The sequence below is a fragment of the Chlorocebus sabaeus genome, chromosome 21, assembly GCF_047675955.1.
Source record: "Chlorocebus sabaeus isolate Y175 chromosome 21, mChlSab1.0.hap1, whole genome shotgun sequence".
Lineage (NCBI taxonomy): Eukaryota > Metazoa > Chordata > Mammalia > Primates > Cercopithecidae > Chlorocebus > Chlorocebus sabaeus.
Window position 1 is genome coordinate 91558325 of NC_132924.1, and position 21513 is coordinate 91579837.

Genomic DNA, 21513 nt, shown 5'->3' on the forward strand with positions numbered 1-21513 from the left:
TCCAACAGCCAATTTCATAGACTCTCTGTCAAGTAAAATCCAATTTTAAGATTTATAATACAACTAACTTTTGCCGAAAGGAAAAATGTTAATGTAAGACAAAATTGGAAGGAACTTGGAGATCACTGGGTGGAATCTCCTCTTTTAATCGTGAGAAAAGTCAATGTCCAGAAGGGTCAAAGGAGTTTCCGAAGTTTATACAATTAATTACTATCAAAATAAGGGCTAAACCTCAAACTATCTACTTTCAATAGAAAGTGCTCTTTAGCAAAAACAGTATTTCTAAGAAATATATTTTGATTTAAATGCCAAATATAAATAGAAAATCCAGGTATAGTTAGAGCAAAATTTCTCTGGCAGAATCATCTAATGAGGTTATTCATTTCGATAATTCAGCCAAAAATTCCACCAATTTGATGGAAATCAACAGGTCTAAATACTTTCACTCAATATTTCAACCCCTTCAAGCCTAAAATAGCTGCTCAGTCAACAATTCTGTTGACATTTGTAGAATTGTAAATGGCTATGCCCAACTGGGGTTTTCTTTTAAAACTTACCACACCTTACCGAATATTCCCTTTACTTCCTAAGATGATGTAAGATTACATAATTCCTGTGATTCCTGCAGCTCTGAAATTTTAACTATTTTAAGGCAGTGTTACTTGTCTATAGAAATTTACTTTTCTTCGTATTATTTTAAACATCTACAAATGTCTATTTTCTTGGAAAATGTAAGTGTAATCTCATTCAACATTTCAAGTCCTATAGAATGCTCACTTATCTAGTCCCCTGGGACAATAGAATTGTATCCGTCAGCATATTCTCCCAGACTCTGCCTTCACATCTCTCTGGGAAAACTGAGCACTTCATCTTGTATCGAGACTCTTTATGCTAATCTCGTCCCAACTGGTTTTTAAATACTTTGAGAGCAGGGTCTGTATTTTTATTTACTTATTTATGCCACCCCACACTGCCATCACCACCACGTTGTCAAACTCAAGGAGAGCTTCTTTGGTAAGATGAATAGACACATTCTTTTTTTTTTTTTTAATTTTACTACTTTTAAATATTGTTACATTCCATAGTATGAATGTACCTGAATAGACAAATTCTATTAAAAAAACAGAACAACAAATATAAAAGAACCAAAGATAAAACCACCTGTCAAATATGCAATTCCTGGGTAACTTTGTCTTTGCTGACAATGCTTAGGACATACATTATAAATCCTAAGTCTGATTATAATTTTGAGAAAATAATTTGATGGCTCATACATTTGTTAAGTCCTGACTTCTTATAAGGATGAAAATAAACACAGTTGTAAAGTAGCCAAAAGGAAAATAGAGCCAAAACTTGTCTTTCTCTAAAGGTAGCCTGAATACACAGAAGACAGAATTTAGGCCAATATGTAGTGTTCTTAATTATCTATCTTAATAAAGGGTAAAATTAAAGTAAAAATGCTTATGGCTGTTTAAAGATTCTCTATAATGAGACATTTCTACACAACGTTTATAAGAAGATAAGTTGATTAGATATTTTTGAAAGAAAATTTAGCAATAGATGTCAAAACCTTAGGCATTTTTGAACCATTTAATCTCCTCCCTCTTTTTTTTTCTTTTTGGTGAAGCTATGAAAACAATTGATTTGCAAAGATTTAGATATTTTATGTCAATCCTTTTTATATTTTTAGGAAATAATTAAAAAAGGATTATCTACGTTTCCAGCAATAAGAATTTTTTAAAAATATAATTGACAAAATGCAAGTATAAAAAGAGGTTTAACACAGCTACCTGGAAAATTGCTAATGAAATATAAAGATGTTCAAAATGCAAAGGCTGAAAAAAGTGAAACAATTATAATGTTAAAAAAGTGAAGTTGTAAAGCAGTATGTTAAGTCTGGTCTCACATAAGTCAAATCCAGATGCACAGATAATAAAATGCTAAGAATGGGCAATTTTAAGTGGACAAATTACAGGTGAATTTTATTTACTTATTTGTAAAATATGAATTTTTAAAATAATTGTCTATGTTATTCAACACAATATTACCTTTAATCTGTTCACGTTTTGATATGAACATAATATTTAACTCTTATTTAACTCATCTTGATGATTACTATAAACTTCATGTCACTGGTAGTTAAATGTTATGGAACATTAATAGTAATTCCCAAGTCTTATAAGTAAATATAAATGACTGACAATGACCTTACCTAGAAAACTAAGGGTACAAAAATAAATTCAATGAATAGTCTTATATATTTTATAAATATATATTTAATATATATTTTATAAAACTTATTTATATAAATATGTATTTATATATATTTTATAAAACTTACTTTATAAATAAGTTTCTTCAAAATTTTTTCCAATGTAACCCAAAAATTCACATTCATTAGGATAACATAATAAAAAGAATTTCCTTTTGTTTAATCTGCATGCTAAATGCAGTTAAGAAAAAATTAAAAATTAGTAGTAACTCACATTATTAAGAATAGTTTCCAGGTAATTAAAATTATATACTTTCAGAGAATAGTTAAATGAATAAAAAAATCTCGCTTATGAAATTTATTGTTGTAAAAGTTTAAAGACTGGTGAAATCACTCTCGGGTAATTTGGAAATGTATAATGACTTTGTAGAAGAAATTTTACTTAATCTAGACTAATATGACTAGGTAGGCAACTTGAGATGCCGCATCTTAGAATGGATAGACTTCAGTGAAAGTAGTCTTAGAGATAGAAACAAGACCAAGAAGGACTGAAGTCACTTTGGAATAAACATTCAGAGCTTTTCTGACTGGATCAGAACTATCACTCTTCTGAATCACAAGATAATATCTCATATTCCATATCTCCTTATCTCATATAAGTAGAATAGGGTAAATATTGTGGACTTTGGATGGTAAAATTAAGAGGTTTGCATCTGTAGTTCATTTTCATTATTAGTATATGCCCAACATTATACTAAATGGGATATATCAATGAACAAAAGACACATTTCTATTCTTATGTGCTTTGTGTTCTAGCAGAGATACACTATAAAGAGTGAATATCATATAGAAGTACATTATGTGTTATGTAGGAAGACGGTAAGAGTTATGCAGAGAAAAAAACAAAGCAGAAAGAGAAATTGTCGAAGTTAAGGAAATTGTCAAAGTTGAGGGATTGTCAAAGTTGAAGAAAAAAAGTGAGGTAGTAGTATGCAATATTAAAATAAGACAGCCCTCATTTTTCTCATGGAGGAGGTGAGATTTGAGCATAGATTCAAGAAAGATATGAACTGTCAATGCAGATATCTCAAGGAAGAGCACTCTGGGTAGAGAGAACCAATAAAATAAAGCCTCTAAAGTGGGGTTACTGTGGTTTATGTAAGGAACTTCATGGTTAGTGTAGCTAAAGTGAATCGATGGAGGGGGAGACAGATCATGTAGAACCAGAAGAAGAGAAATAAGGATACATGAAGAATTTTGAATACTGAATTTATTTGGCTAAAATTTCAGTCAATAAAAACCTTTTAGTTTCGATTTTAAACAATGCTAATAGAAAGACAAGAGCAGAAACAGTGAAACCTACTTGCAGTAACACAGTGTTAGATAATGGTAGTTTAGACCAGAGTGATAGCAGTGTTGAGAATGGATGACAGTCTCGACATCTTTTGAAGGTAGACCTATTACTGGCTACTGAATAGGTAGACCTATTACTGGCATGTGAGAAAAAAAGAAACATCAGTATTGGCATCAAGGTATATGACTTGAGCAACCAGAGAAAGGTAGTTGCCATTTTAAGATGAGGAAGACTATAGGAATATAAATACGGTAGAAAAAGATCAATAATTTATTCAATCAATGTTTGTAGGAATTTATTCATTTCTTTTCAGTTACCCAATTTTTTGGTGAATAATTGTTCATCATATTCTCATGATCTTTTCTATTTCTGTGGTATCAGTTTTAATGTCTCCCTTTAATTTGTAATTTTATTTATTTAAGTCTTCTCTCCTTTTTGCTTAGTCTAGATAAAAGTTACAAGGAGGAAGTCAGGGCCTCTTAATATTCAATACTCAATTAAGGCCATGAGAACATTCCTAAAAATTGTCAAAATCAACTTTTTTCACAAATCTAGAAATTAAAGTTTTGTGACAATACAAAGAGCATTTATTCAATAAAAGTAGCTAAATTTCCATGAGAACAGTGAGATTTGTAGTATTTTAATTAAGTTCTATTCCCACCTTCCTCTTCCTAGCTCCTGAATATCCCTGAAAACCAATGACTCTGCAATTTCAACATAAATGAGCAGGCTAGCAGTCACTGCAGGTGACAAAAGGTTTTTGGGCTTTCCAAAAACCCTACTCCCAGAAAACTGACATTATCTGATTTATCTGGAAGTTCCCTAAAAATACCTACTCCCAGGACTTACTAAAAATTTAACCAGATCTCAACATTCACCTTAAGAAACTAGAAAAAGAGAAAACTAAATGTAAAGCATGGAAAAAGGAAGACAATTGTAAATATTAGAGGGAAGATAAATGAAAAAGATGTTAAAAAACCAATAAAATCAATTATGTTAAAAATATTTCTTTGAGAAGATCAAAAATTGACAAAATTTTAGCAAAACTGACAAAAAGAGACATCTCAAATTACTAAAATCAGGAATGGAAGACAAGACATTACTACTGATTTTACTGAAATGGGACAGATTATAAAGGAATACTATGAGCATTGCAATTCTACAAATTAGAAAATCTACATAAAATGGAAAAACTCCTAGAAATACACGAACTATCTAAACTGATGAAGAAATAGAAGGTCTGAGAAGTCTTACAACACGTAAAGGGACTGCATTAGTAATTTCTTACGAAGAAAGGTCCAAGTTCAGATGACTTTACTGGTGAGTGCTACCAAATGTGTAAAAATTGATTAATACCATTCAGAAAATCTTCCAAAAACTAGAAAAGGAAGGAACACTCCAAACTCATTTTATGAGGCCAGTATTACTCTGATACCAAAATCAGACAAATACATCACAAGAAATGTACAGAGTAATATTCCTGTTCAACATAGATGCAAAATTCTCAACAAAATACAGTTGACCCTTGAAAAACTTGAGTTTGGACTAGACGGGTCCACTTATACACAGATTTTCTTCAGGCTTCACAACCCTTGACAGAGCAAGACTAAACCCTCCTCCTCTTCTTCCTCTTCAGTTCATGCAACTGGAAGAAACAAGGACAAAGACCTTTATGATAATTGACTTCCACTTAACAAATATTAAATATATTTTCTCTTCCCTATGATTTTCATAATAACATTTTGTTTTCTCTATTGTTTATTTTAAGAATACCATATATAATTCATATAACATAAAATACGTGTTAATCAACTATGCTATTGGTGAGGCTTTTGGTTAACAGTAGGCTATTAGTAGTTAGATTGTATGTAATCAAAAGTTACATGAGGATTTTCGACTGCACAGGGGTCAGCACCACTAACCTCTACATTGTTCAAGGTTCAATCGAACCAAAAAATAAAATCCAGCAATATATGAAGATGATTATATGGCACAACCAAATGGATTATTCTAGGAATGCAAGGTTGATTAAACAAAAGAAAATTAATTAAGGTACCATATTGTATTAAAAATGTATAAAACAAAAACACATGATTATATTAATACATGGGGAAAAAGCATTTGATAAAATTCAACACACTTGTATTTAAAAAATACTCAACAATCTGTGATGAAACAATAAATTCCTCAACCTAATAAAAGTAATCTATAGAAAAACCCAAGGTTAACATAATAATTAATGGTGAAAAACTGAAAAGCTCCTACTTAATATCAGGAACAAGACAAGGATATCCAATCTTACCACTTCCACTCAGTAACATACTGCAGGTTCTAGCAAGGCCAAGCATGCAGAGAAAAACAAAAATCTAGATTAAAAAGGAGAGAATAAAGATATCATTATTCACAGAAAATATGATCTTATAAATAAGATCCTAGGAAATCCATAAAAATATAAGCTATTAGAACCAGTATGTAAGTTCAGCAGTTATATAATACAAGATCTATATAAAAAAGTCAATTGTACTTCTATGCACTAGCAATGAACAATCAAAAAACAAAAATAAGGAAAAAATTCATTTATAATAGTACCCAAAAGAATAAAGTACTTAAAAAGAAAATAAATGCATTGAAGACCTAAGTAAATGAAAAGATATTACAATTTCATAGATCAGGTGACAATATTGTTATGCTAATAATACTGCCCAAATTGATCTCTATGTAAAGTATAATATTTATCAAAATCCCAACTTGCCTCTGTGTAGAAATTGATAAGCTATTGCCAAATTCATATAGAAATGTTAATGATCCAGAACAGCCAAAACAAACTTGCAAAGGAGGAGCACATCCAAAGCATTCACACTTCCTGATTTTAAAACTTACTATAAAGGTACAGTTATCAAGACAGTGTGGTAGTGCAATAGGGATTTACATATAGATTAAGGAAAAGAATTAACAGTCCAAAAACCAACCCTTATTGTTTTGTCATTTATTGTTAGTCAAGGGTGTCAAAATAATGTATGTGTGATAGAATAGCCTTTTCAATAAATGTTACTAGGAAAACTAGATATACAAATGAACAAAAAAATGAAGTTTGACTTCCGTCTCAGTAGAATACACAACATTAAATGAAAATGTTTCAAAGGCCTATATGTAAGACATAAAAGTAAAAACCTTAGAAGAAAACATAAGTGTAAATTGTGACCTTGGATTTGGCAATGGTTCCTTAGATGTCACACCAAAATCACAAGTAATTAAATTTAAAATATAGATAAATTGAATTAAATGAAACTAAAAATATTTGTACTTCCATGGACATCAGCAAAAGCACAAAGCAAAACACAAAAAGAACTGTATAAAATATTTGTAAATTATACATCCAATAGCAACAAGTACCCAAAATACATAATGAATCTTACAATTCAGCCATAAAAAGATAAGTTACTTAATTAAAAATGGGCAAGGAATTTGAATAGCCATGTCTCTAAAAAAGATATTCAAGTGACTGAAAATCAGGTGGAAAGATGACTGACATCATTTATTTAGAAAATGTAAATTTAAAGGACAATAAATTATAATTTTGTACCCAGTAGTATGGGTAAGATAAAGACGAGACTGTAGTAAATATTTTCGAGGTTGTGTTGAAATTAATACCATCCTACATAGCTGGTAGGAATGTAAAATGATGTAGCCACCTTAGAAAACAGTTTGGCACTTCCTCAAAAAATTAAACACAGAATTATCGTATAACCTTTCAATTCCACTCCTAGGTTGTATGTTTAAGAGAATTAAAAACATCCACACAAAAAAACTGTATTTGAATATTCATATCAACATTATTTATACTTGTCAAACACTAAAATAACCCAGATACCTATCAACCCCGTTTTTGTTTGTTCATATTACAGAGCAGTAACATGAAAAAATAGAAAATAGAGTTCAAGCTTTATATTTGTAAAATTAAGGTCTGTCAAGTTTACTGAGCAGTTGTCTGTGAGAAAGTTGGGAAACAGAAAATATTTCAGATGTTGAACCAGCGAGATTAAGGTCATAAACTCCAGATAGAAATGCACGTTTTGAAGGGGAGGAGCATAGACTGCAGAACTTCAGCAATGGAGTGAGAGAGAATGTGAAGTGGCAGAAGCCACTGCAACCCAATTTATTTCGCAGGACCAGTGATAGTGAGATTTCACTAAACCTCACACATATAAGTCATATTTGCAAGAAGCAGTTTGCTTTTGTGGTCCCTGACAAAAAAGAGGCCCTTTGAGTTGTGAAAATGAATCTATTAGGCAAGCTGTAATGGACTATTAATAGCACAAAGAAATATTATGTAGGGAAGTTGAACAGATAAACCAAATTCTTTCAAGAATGAACAATTAAAAAGAACCAACTCAGCATCTCCATAAGATAGTAAAAGAAAAGAAGATAAAAAATAAAAATATGTTTATTAGCAAAAGACAATAACTGGGAACATATTGTCATTTTGTAGGTAAGAAGGGAAACAAAGTTTCCACCATTAATTAAAAATTGGTTAGTGAAACAATCATCTCTCTGGAAGAGGGTCAAGAAATTTAAATGCAGAAATTCAGAGAAGTGGTTGGAAGATACCATGAGGGAATAAAATAAGAGATGGCATAATTCAGGAAATTTGTATCCTCCTGCACCCCCAACCCCCAACAAATTACAGAAATAAATACAAAATTGAAAGGAGCCCAAGGGCAAATCAACTCTGTGGCAAAGTAATACATAGCACATTAAATAAAAATAGTAAGTACAGTGAATCAGAAACAGAGCTTGAAAAAACCAGAAGAAAAAGGGAGCCAAACAAGAAGCTTTTTGGAGTGATGGAACTGCTGTGTATGGTATATGAGAGTGGATGCACACTTCTGTGCATTTGTCAAAACAAAAATATAAACTGCAAAAGTAAATTTTACTATCAACAGTTTTGGAAAATCAACCAGAATGTTAAGGAAATCCAAGATGTAATATAGACTCTAACAATTCTATCTAAATATTAAAGGTGTTGGATCTGATAATGAAGGCACTAAAAAAAGTTTGTAAAACTGTGTTTTGACTATATAATCTAAGACTTAAATCAAAAATAACTGTAAACAAACCCTGTACTTCAGTTGGTAAATTTATGTCTCCCGAGGGTATTGATTTGCAATTCTGCAACTACTTTACCTATATTCTAGCTTTGGACATAAATATAAATGTATTATAGATAATGAGAGCCAGGTGTCTGTCTAAGAAATAAAGAGAGGTTAATGCTACTGTGAACTCTGTGTTGTTGGACTGGAATCAGAAAGAGCATGAACTCATATTTCTGTTTATACATTCAGATAGAGACATGAGTAAAAGTATAGATATGTGCATATAAATGGATTAGTATGCCTATACGTATGTCCTAATTCTCTAAGCTGACAGGGCCTCAAAACTGACACTTCCATACCAAGGGGCACACCTGGCAACTAAATTTTAATTTCAAAATACCCTTCTCCCACCAAAGAAGCTAGAGCTTTTTGAAGAAATACCGGCATCTAGACTTGGTGCAAAAACAAAAAACAAAAAACAAACAAATAAAAAAAACCCTGTAAAATGATTCTTAGAGAATTTTGTGTTGCCAGAAAGAAAAAGGGGTAATAAACAAACCAAACTGAAACAAAAAAAACCTAGAAGGCATATCAAAAGAACACAAGAATGAACCATAAATAGCTTCAATCATTAAGGTCAGAAGAATTTGTGTAACAAAATAAAAACTGAGACTATTTGAATCAAATAAAATGAATACTTAGTTTATAGTGAAATAAATGATTAAATGAATAAATACATGGAGGAGGGAACATTGTACATTACAAAATGATTCCAATTAATAAGTATAGAAGGAATAAGGAACATAGGGAATAACCATTAGAATATTACAGTAATATTTACTGCAGGCAATATCCATGGAGAAATGATAGAATTAGTGGTAGATTTTTTAAAGAGAAATAGGATATGTGCATAGCCTCAAAATATCTTTCTCCAAATAGTGATTATTTATGGTAGTGGTTTTAATATATATCCATAAATAATTGAATAATCCTTTCTCCAGGAATTGGAGCTTAATTCTTCCCATGAGAGTTTTAACAGCTGCACTGCTTTGGAAGAATTTGGCTTCAACTTTTCTTCCAGGGCAACCCTGAAAGCGGCAGATGTGAAATTATCATCTGTTTCCAGCTTGCACCCTCATGATGAGATGACTCACTCATGAAACACCCTGAAGCCTTTTCCCCCAGTTTCAGAGAAAGAAAGAGACCCACCATTTGAGCACAGCGGTGAGCTGAAGGAGAGTGCAGTGATGGTAAATGATGGGTTGTGGGGGAGGGCTACCTGCTTATTTTGTATTTTTGTGATCTTTTGTCTTTCTAGTGTTTTATTTCAGATGTATCATATTAATCTTAGAGTAAATTGATTTTTGTTGTTCTCACTCAAACACATGACTTGGTGTTTCTGATAAAACACAGCCTATGTTGAGCTGTTTTGGCCACAGCCCAAGATGAGCTGTTCTGGCTCCATGGCCACTTAGTGTCCCGTGGTTGGTTGATCCATCAATTCCAGGTTCTGATAGCCACTTTGCTATTCTTCTGGAAAAGGGAATCATGCAAAGATCAAGAACAAGAAGATTTGGGGAAGAAAAGACTTAATAAAATAATTAAATTGGTAGAACTATTTGTATACACTGAGTCTCTACCCTGAGTATAGAGAATGTCTGTAGTAGTCTGTTCTCATGCTGCTAATAAAGACATACCTGACACTGACAAAGTTATAAAGGAATGAGGTTAATTGACTCACAGTTCAGCATGGCTGGGGAGGCCTCAGGAAACTTACAATCATGGCAGATGGGGAAGCAAGCATGTCCTTCTTCATATGGCTGCAGCAAGGAGAAGTGCTGAGCAAAAGGGGGAAAAGCCACTTACAAAAACCATCAGATCTCATAAGAACTCACAAGAACTTACCCGCTGTCACGAGAACAACAGCATGAGGGTAACTGCCCTCATGATTGAATTACCTCCCATGGGGTCCCTCCCATGACATGTGTGGGTTATAGGAACTATAATTCAAGATATTTAGGTGGGGACACAGTCAAACCATGTCAATGTACCTCCTCTCTACATGTAATTTTAAAAAGACAAGCTCGATTCTTAAAGTACGTTTCATGATTAATTAAAAAGAAACAATAAAATAGGAAATGAAAAGCTCACACCTCCACATAATCAGTATTATTTCACAAAATATTTTGAAATAGAGGACATAAAAATTGCAGAATATGTGGCAAAGAAATAGACCTAAAAGAAAATTATCTCTTAACAAATGGATACATAAAAATTAATGAGTTAAGTATATGGTATGGCATTAGAAAAAGCACAATAAACTAAAGGCTGAAGAAAATGACACAAATGAAACAGAGACTAATGAGTAGCACAACAGAAAATCAGTAAATCTCATAGGAGGAATCAAATGAAATGCTAAGTAACTTACTTACTCTTATTTATACATATAAATGATAAAAATTTAATTATCTGAGAAGTGAAATCAGCAGCACATTTAACTTACATATCATCACCAAATTCTTCATTCCCCTCTCTCCGCAGCAACCACCACCAAGTAGTGCCATGGATACTGAATATAAAGGCTTTGGACAACTATAAAGAAAAATGAAAAACAATATGGGTATGTCATACTTTATATTGTACTCCTAGATGTAAGAAGCAAAACCAAAGAAAAGTACTAGAGAAAACTGTGAGTTATTTTATATATTTAGAGAGGAAAATTCCGTTTTTTAAATAAACATTTGATTTTAGAGTAGGGTTATAGGTTAGATTATGTCCCCCAAAACAATATGTTGAAGTCCTAATTTTTCAAACCTCAGAATATGACTTTACGTGGAAATAGAGTTATTGCAGATGTACTATAATTAGTTAAGATGGTGCCATTAGGGTGGGTCCTAACCCAATGTAACTGCTCTCCTTTTAAGAGGAAAATTTGGACACACTCTTACAGAAGAAGATGATGGTAAGACACACTGGGATAAAAGGGCCATGGAACAGATGGAGGCAGAGACTGGGGTTACGCTGTGACAAACCAAGTTCTGCTAGAAACTGGAAGAGGCAAAGAAGGATCTTCACCAAAGAATTCAGAGGAAGTACAGCACTCTCAGCATTTTGCTTCTGGACGTCTGGCCTCCGGAACTGTGATAATAAGTTTCTGTTATTTTATTTTATTTTAAGCCACAAAGTCTGTGGTTCTTTGTTCTGGCAGCCCTAATAACTAATACAAATATATTTACATTTAAAGAAACTCAGAGAAGGAAGTGTAGGGTTTTCATGTACTCCACACTCAGTTTCCCATATGGTTAACAATTTACATTTGTTTGGGATGCTTGTCACAACTACTAGCTAGGATCCATACTTTATTCATTTTTCACAGTTTTTATCTTACATATCCTTTCTGTATTTCTAGATCTCATCTAGAATACCGCATTACATGTAGTCCTCACGTCATTTTAAGATACCGTAGACTGTGATAGGTTTTCAGGTTTTCCTTGTTTTTTATGACCTTGACAGTTTTAAGGACTACCAGCCAAATATTTTTAAGAATATTTTTCATTTGATTTTGCTTATTTTTTTCTTATAGTAGACTGTGATATAGGCTTGGAAGAGGAAGATTAGAGGTAAGATGCCATTCTTTTCAAATCAAGACAAGAGTTTGTGCTGTAAATATTACCTGTCACTGTTGAGATTAAACCTTGGTCTCCTGGCTGAAGTAGTTTGTCAGGTTTCTCCACTGTAAAGTTGCTCTTTCTGTTTCCCTTTTCCATACTGTACTATTTAAAAGGAAGTCACTATACATAGTCCTCTGTTAAGAAGTAAGGAGTTAGGCTCAACTTCTTTGACCGAAGATTTGCTACAAAAACTTTTGAAATTGCGTTACAGAGGAGAAGCAGATTTATTCATAATTGTTCAAAATTGGACGCATTCAAGATATCCTTTCATAGGTGAACGGATAAACTGTTACATCCAAACAATGGAATATTGTTCAATGGAGTATTATTTTTTGTGGCTATCATGCCACAAAAGGATATAGTGGATCCTTAAGCATATATTATCAAATAAGAGAAACTAGTCTAAAAAGATTAGATACTGTATGATTCCAATTACATGACATTCTTGAATTGGAAAACTGCAGAGGCAGTAAAAAGATTAGTGTTTTTCAAGGGTTAAGGGGTGTGGAGGAAGGGATGAACACATAGAGCCCAGAGAGTGGTAAAGGTGGCAAAATTATGTTGTATGATACTGAGTAGACTGTGCATGTAATGGTGGACATATGACATTATTGTCAAAACTTATAGAACGATACCATACAAAGAGCAAACCCTAATGTAAACTATGGCTTTACTTAATAATAATGTATGAATATTGGTTCATCAGTTGTAACAAATGTACCACATCAGTGTAAGATATTAATAATAAGGAAAGTTGTATGTTGTGGTTGGGGAGAAAGAGAAGAAGTATACAGGAACTCTCTGAATGTTCTGCTAAAATTTCTTGCAAAACAAAAAAAAAATCAAAAAATAAAAATATAGTAACTATTTTTAAATTATCTATATTATCTGTATTCTCTTCCCACATATATTTATTTATATATTCTCTCTCTGTGTGTGTATATATGTGTAGATACAAAGAGCTACCAATTTTCAAGCCTTGAAAATCTTAAAGAATTAAGATATTTCACTGCTTCCAAAATTATTTTTTAATGACTTTGTTAGTGAAATCCAAATACTAGTATTTGGTGTGTTTGCTCACTGTTTGAACTATAACTCCCTAGATGTAATTCTGTTACATGCATTGGCCCAATGATTATGAAGCAAGTTTAATTTGAACCAAAACTGTTTTGGGACAAATATGCTAGATCCATTATTCATACCTCTAAAGACAATATGTAAGAGAAAATGGAATTCTTTCTATACCATGATTTGGAGACACCAAAACTTACGTCTCCTTAAAAATTCATTCATGAGCCTAGAAATCATACTACGGTCTTAATTTTTCTCCCATTGTCAGCATTTATTTGGAGTTTTGTGGTGATTACTATTCATCATTAATTATCATATTCTACATATTTACCATTGAAGTTTAATCTAAGCTCAATTGGACCAGGGGCCATGTGTTTTCCCTCTGTTTCCAGTCAACTCTGACCTCGGTGCTTTGAACAGGAATACACAAGTGATTGGTTCATTAGCAATGTGCTTATTTTCTCAATTTTCGGTTTCATCACAATGCCATAGGTATAAAATTAAATTAGTTAAAATCACTTAAATAGTAGATTTTAAGTGACCACTCCATAAAAAATGATAAGTATGTGATGTAATGAATATATTAATTAGGTTAATCTAGCCATTCCACTGCAATGTACATATATTTTAAAACATCATGTATATGGCAAATATATACAATCTTTATTTGTCAACTTATTTATTGAAAGATATGAAATTAAATTGCCAATTACCTAACCTAATGAACTATTTACAAAGAAGACATCAAAACGACATGAAACAACAATGTTCATTAGTGTTCGTGGATTCACTCTTGTCAAACACGGTTTGATTCTATAATTGGTACTTTTTTTAGAATTATATATTTATATATTATATATTTATGATATAATACATATAAATATATGTTTATATAGTATATAAAAATAATTTTCATATCATATATATTTATTATATTTATATATAATATATAGATATTATGTATAAATTTATATATATTTATATTTTTTATAATAGGTACTTTCACTTTTTTAGAAAGATGTTTCCTATATTTTGTTAAGTAACAGGATAAGGTAAAACTGACACACCAAATAAAGGAATAAATTCATTTCTTCAACTTATAAACATTTATTAAGTGCTCTCACTCAGAGAAAAATACTGTGTTGCGTCCTGTGACCCCATCAGTGGTGAGGAGTTTTCTAATCCTGAAACAGTCAAGAAAAGGGTCCTGATAATAAATGATACAGCAGCCCTAAAAACAAGGTGCGATTGAAAACCTATACTTGTAGTACATTTAGAGAACTAAAACAATCCAAAAAACCTGGATCAGTTGTGTATGTTTGTGTGTGGTATGATTGTGGGGTGTTCATGTGGGTGTGTGCGTGTGTGTGTGTGTTTGGATTATATAGAGCGAATGTCAAGAGATAAGGCTGAGATGCAGAGGTGATCATGATCAAGACCTTGGTATTTCTCAATGGTAGCACTACTGGCTTTTCAAGTTGATAATTCTTCATTTTATGGTATTGTTCTATGCATAACAGGATCTTTAGCATCCTTGACATCTACATAGTAGATGCCACTTTTTCTACTAGATATTGTGACATGCAAAAATACTTCTATACTTTTCCAGATCTAGTCTAGGGAGGTGGCACTACCTACAGTTGAGACCTACAGATGTGGAAAGCATTGCTATGCTAATGTTGTTAATATTATCTTGACAACTGTGAGAAATCAATGGCTTTAATTGAGGGGAGACATAAAAATGATTGAGGACTACTCACTCTGGCTGCATAATGAAGAAATGATAACAGAGTGCTTTTTGAGGCAGACATACTCTTTAAGAGATTGCCCATTAATTTAGGTAAAGGAAGGTAGTAGCCTATACCAGGATAAGAGCATTGAAATGGCAGAAGGGGAAAGATTTAAAGTGTAAAGGAGATAAAGTCAACAATATATGGTGATTGATGTGATATGAGCTGAAAGACATGAGAGTTAAGGATGACCCTAGATTTCCGACTTGAGCAACTAGGTAGAAGGAAGGGCTATTTGCTAATTAGACAGATTTGAGTGAGGGCAGATCCCAGCAGAGTAGGAGGTAAAATTAATAGCAAAAGAAGCATTGTGGAAGTGATAATGTTACATGCTCTAACAATTATTTTGACTGTGTGATCAGAATTTGTTCTGGGTTGCTGTGACATGTGTTTTTATTGGAAGCAGCACCATTTTTCCAAATTGCTATTCCCGTTATGTTTTGTTGAGTTCTTCTGTAATAATTTGAACTAAATACACCATAAAAATAGATTATGTAATTTAATTAAAAGTAGATAATATTTTATTTTGAAAGATAAATTGGAAAATAACCATTAACTTAACATACTATAGTTTCATGTATGCACACATAAACACTACAGTTTAACTTTTTGTATATAGGTATACGAGACAATAGACAATTATTTCCACTGTAAATGATTTTATGTCAAAGCCTACAAAACAGCATCTTACCATTAGTATGAAATTCAGATGAGCCTGCATTCTCTTGTTTTTTTGAGACAGGGTCTTGCTCTGTCACTCAGCTGGAGTGCAGTGGCGTGATCTTGGTTCCTGCAACCTCTGCCTCCCAAGTTCAAGCAATCCTCCCACCTCAGCCTCCCAAATAACTGGGACTATAGGCGCATGCCACAGTGCCAGCCTAAGCCTTCATTTTTGTTTCAGGAAAGACATTTATTAAATTGTTGTAAAAGTAATTGTGGTTTTGTCATTACTTTTAATCAGGAACATGTGACTTCTAGATGTTGTGATTTAAAGTGGATAAATTAATATCTTTATATTTTACATAAATTTTATCTTAATTTTTAAACTTGCAAGCCTCTTTGTCAAGACATATCCATAATCATGCGATACCAAAGAGTAGACAAATATGCAAGTCTTAAGCAATAAATCATTTCAGAAAAGTGATTTTATTTTCACAAAGTTGTAAATTAGAAAATATATTTAACTCGATTTTAATGAATATTTATAAGGTAATGTATACCATGGTGGGTAGAAAGTGTAATGGAAGTTAGAGTCTTATGGGCAGAAATCTAAATTTTGTCAGTTATTAGCTGTTTTAGTTTGGAAAGTTTCTTAAGTTTTTAAATTCTCAGTTTCCCTGTTTATTACAGTGTTATTAGAAATACAACATAAATTGCAAACAGGGATTAAGCACGAAGTACAACAGTCTGCAGGCTAAGGGTTTCAGACTTGAATCCATTTGTTGGGCTTCAATTTCCAGTCTCATCTCTTATGACCTGATTGAACTTAGGCAAATTATCTCCTTGGATATAATTTTCATCTTTGAGAAATCAGGATAATAGTATCTAATTTATATTGGATTATTTATAATTGTAAATTTGTATACAGTTGTTTAGAAGATTATTGTATAAATTAAATAATTCATGTTCTATGTATAAGAACAAATCATGCTATACAAAAGTCACTGAATATATGTAAATTTATATATTTTTTTACTATTATGCTTTAAGTTCTAAGGCACATGTGCATAATGTGCAGGTTTGTTACATATGTATACTTGTGCCATGTTGGTGTGCTGCACTCATCAACTCGTCAGCACCCATCAACTCGTCATTTACATCAGGTATAACTCTCAATGCAATCTGTCCCCCCTCCCCTCTCCCCACAATAGGCCCTGGTGTGATGTTCCCCTTCCCAAAACCAAGTGATCTCATTGTTCAGTTCCCACCTGTGAGTGAGAGAGAACATGCAGTGTTTGGTTTTCTGTTATTGTGGTAGTTTGCTGAGAATGATGGTTTCCAGCTGCATCCATGTCCCTACAAAGGACACAAACTCATCCTTTTTTACGGCTGCATAGTATTCCATGGTGTATATATGCCACATTTTCTTAATCCAGTCTGTCACTGATGGACATTTGGGTTGATTCCAAGTCTTTGCTATTCTGAATAGTGCCGCAATGAACATACATGTGCATGTGTCTTTATAGCAGCATGATTTATAATCCTTTGGGTATATCCCCAGTAATGGCATGGCTGGGTCATATGGTACTTCTAGTTCTAGATCCTTGAGGAATCGACATACTGTTTTCCATAATGGTTGAACTAGTTTACAATCCCACCAACAGTGTAAAAGTATTCCTGTTTCTCCACATCCTCTCCAGCACCTGTTGTTTCCTGACTATTTAATGTACTAATTATATAAATAATACAAATTAAGGTACTTAGAAAGGTAATTTTGTTTCAGAACATGTAGCATATGGGAAGCAGTACTGTAAATGCTAAATGTTACGCATTTAAAATTCATTTGCTTCTGATGTAGCAAATAGAAAACAACCACTTAAAATAAGTACTGTTTGTATGTGAAGAAAGCAAGCTAAAATCCTCACAATAATGTATTCTTTCTTATGCACTAAAAAGCCATGTAATTTTTCTGTATGTTTTGTTTTCTCAGAATTCATTACATGAATAACATAAAATAGAATTTTTGCAGTCTGAATCAAGTTATTATAAATTATGAATAATGGGCATTTAACAGTACAAAAATGCTGGAAGTTTTATTTGAAAGATTCTATTAATATCATGGAAATGCAAAGTGAAAATATCATTTCTTCTACTACATGTTAGTTTATTTATAAATTCATATATACCACACAAATAACAATACTAAACATGTCACTTTAATAGCCTATTCTCTATAAGTTTAACTTAAATTGCCACTAATATGTTAATAACCTTGACTAGAGATTTCAAAATGTTAATACTCAGCATGATTTTTTAAATAATAATTTATCATGTTGAATTCAGGCTTGCTTGATCTTGCAAATCCTATATAGAAAGTAAGTTCTGTGAGTTGAAGTTGAAGCATAGATGTTATGGAAATTTAGATAAATATCAACACGTATTTTATGATATTTTCAAAGTACTTAATATTATTGCAACAACAAAGAAGGCTGTATTTGGAAATAGAGTTGGGATTTGAGTTAAAGCTTCAAAATATGTGAAAAAGCTTATACAACAAATCATCTTACAGATCGCCTACGTTTACATTTACATGCAATGAGAATTCTCCCTAGGCCCCCTATGAGGATATTCTCTCCGATGAAAATAAATGCATTGAGTTCATAAATTCAGTAAGCTGGGATGTTTTAAAAATATTTGGGTGATGTAAATTGCTCTTGTACACTGTAGGAGATATACTTTTATTTATATAAACTGACTTTACAGAGATTTTATTTGTACTACCAGCTTCTGCAATTACAATAGATTTCCAGAATTAATGACGTGCCAGCGTGAGCTCAGAAACTTTCTGTCACCCATTTCAGAACATACGTACTAAGTGGTTGCCTTCACATCATATCTTAAAATTGCTTTAATACATAGACCATTTTAAAATCGTGTCATCAGTTTAGAACATTTTCAGAAAGACTTTGCAAAGATTTCCATTTCCTCAAATATACTTTTTTTCCCCAAGTATTCTTTCTCATATAATTTGGATGAAGCAAAGTTGTGTAGTGGAAAAGTAATATTACTTAAAAATAAATCCCCATTGGGCCCTGGAGCTCTCCCTTAGGAAAGCATTAGTAGGAAATGAATTAATGTTTCCCAGTTTTTAGCTTTAAATTTTCTGTTTTAATATTGCTTAAATGCTACTGGCTATCTGCAATAGATTTAATATTCTATAATACTATATTTCATGTACTTTCCTAGGGGTTCTTTGTCTTGTTTTTCATTTACTACATCAGGCTATTATTTGGCCACATGTAAGAACTTGGACATTATTCTGTTGTCCAGTTTCAGTTGCCAAAATACTTTTGATCGATACAGCTCCCAGAAAAATTAGGCCATAAAAAGCAATACGTTTAATAGGGCATTTTTTGTCATTACTAAAACTTTCAGTTCTAGCACTGAAAACTATGGAAGGTTTCAGCCCTTTGTTACCCTTTAAGGAGCTTCAGTGTGCTTCTGCTTGACTGTTAAGTACAAGCTGCATATGAACATTTAGTTCATCCTTGAAGAAACACATTGAGCTTGAAGTTATTTAATGCAACCATATAAATTTCTATGTAGGTATTTCTACTTGCAACCTGAAGTGTATAAAATAATGTAGCAGAGCTAACAGCTTGATTTAGTGCCTTGCTCCAGAAACATCTCTGCCTCTAGCAAGAAAACTAAGTTAAAAAAAATAAAAAAGAAAGAAAGAAAGAAAAGAGGAAAGAAAATTCTACAGCTGTATGAACTTCTAGGAAAAGTATCAACTTCCTTTATGAAATTAAGTTTGGATAAATAAAAATCTGCATATAATAATATTAGATTCCTTCTTAATAATAGTTAAAGCAAAGTATTTGTTTGACAAGACTTATTCTTGCCTTTTGAGTAGACTATACATGCAAAACAAACCAGGGTTACTGGTACAGAACCAGGAGCCTAACAATTTTATTCTTAATTCATAAATTCATATGGGGTAGTTCAGAAGTGATGATGTGCAGGTTTCTTAGAGTTTGTGTTGCAGATCTCAGTAACAAGACCGTAATTGAGTTGATCTCTTTGCCTTTAAAATAAAGTAACTCACATAAAGCCTAGGTAGTAGATTTTTATTACATGCTTTTAAAATACGTGCAACATAAGCATCGAAGGAACTCAATTTATTATTGCAAGTCAAAGTCTAAAGTGGTTTCAAAAAGCTAAGCAGAGGTAGGCTTCTCCCATTTCCCATGAAAAGAACATAGATCAGTCTCCTGTAGCGCTCTTCAAGAAAATGTCTAAAATTCATTATACATAAGATGTTTTTTTTTTTTTGCACCAAAGATCACTTAAGACAGAAGAACAGCACTTGGACTTGCAAAACTTTACTATAGAGAGTCATTTTTTCTAGGAATAAGTGGTTTTACCTTTCCTTAGGGTCTCCAGGTCAGGGAGTATGCACCAACAGATGATAACAGGAGTTTCAACCAAGGCTAAGGAAAGCCACTACATTGAAGCAAACATCACTTGAGTTAATTATTAAACATTTTTTTATTCTATGCTCAAGCAAAATCCTAAATATATCTTTGTGTTCATAACCTGTTCTTATTGTCAAAATTATTGTATAGTTTCACATGATGAATTGTCATATAATTTAACCAATGACTTACCAGTTTTTCCTTCCTTCCTTCCTTCCTTCCATCCTTCCTTCCTTCCTCCCTCCCTCCCTCCCTCTCTCTTTCTATCTTTCTCTGCATATGTTCCCAGACATTACCCCAAAATTAAGGTTAACTTCTACAGGCATATACATCTGCAAAGCCATAACAGACTAAAAGAATCAATATTGAAATCTATATGGGCTTCTACTAAAGATTAAACTAAACAATGTACTTAAAATATTTTAATGCAAACAGATAATTTAAGTGCTTCTTGGTCAGCAAAGAATTCTCAGTTTGACTCTAGAGTTCCTTCTGCTATTTCTATTTTTTTTCTTTTTTAAACAGAGGTACAAAGTATACAAAATCTGAAGGACAGAAAGTATATAACTCAATGTGATATGTCATCACTTTCTAGATTATTCCCAACATTTTAAAAGGCTCTACTGTGCCCCTTTTCGGTCATAGGCCCCAGAGATAACAACTTTTTCTGACTTCTAGTACTGTAGATCAGTTTTGCCTATTCTTTCATCCCTTAAAAATGGAATCATACAGATGAATGTTTGTGTTGACTTTTTTCACTCATCAGTATGACTGACTTTCATACACTATTTGCATTTAGCAGTACTCTTTTTTGTTGATGCATAATGTTCAATTATATGAATGGACCACAATTTATGCAATCATTCTACTGTTGTAGGCAACTGGGTTATTTTCTATTGGGACAAGCAGAAATAAAGTTATTATGAACATCCTTGTACATGTCTTTCAGTAGACGATTATATTCAATTCTTTTGAGTATTTTTAGAGTAAATTTTTGAGTCATAGGATAGGTGTATTTTAAACTAAAGATTACTGAAAGTGAATCTGAAGTGGTAGTACGTTCTTGATATGTGTTTTTAAAATTAGTATTGTAGATCTAAATGTAAATGGTCATATATTAACATCATATATTAGCAATGGCCTGGATGTAGTAGTCTTTGCTATGCACCTTGTTTTTTCAAGGT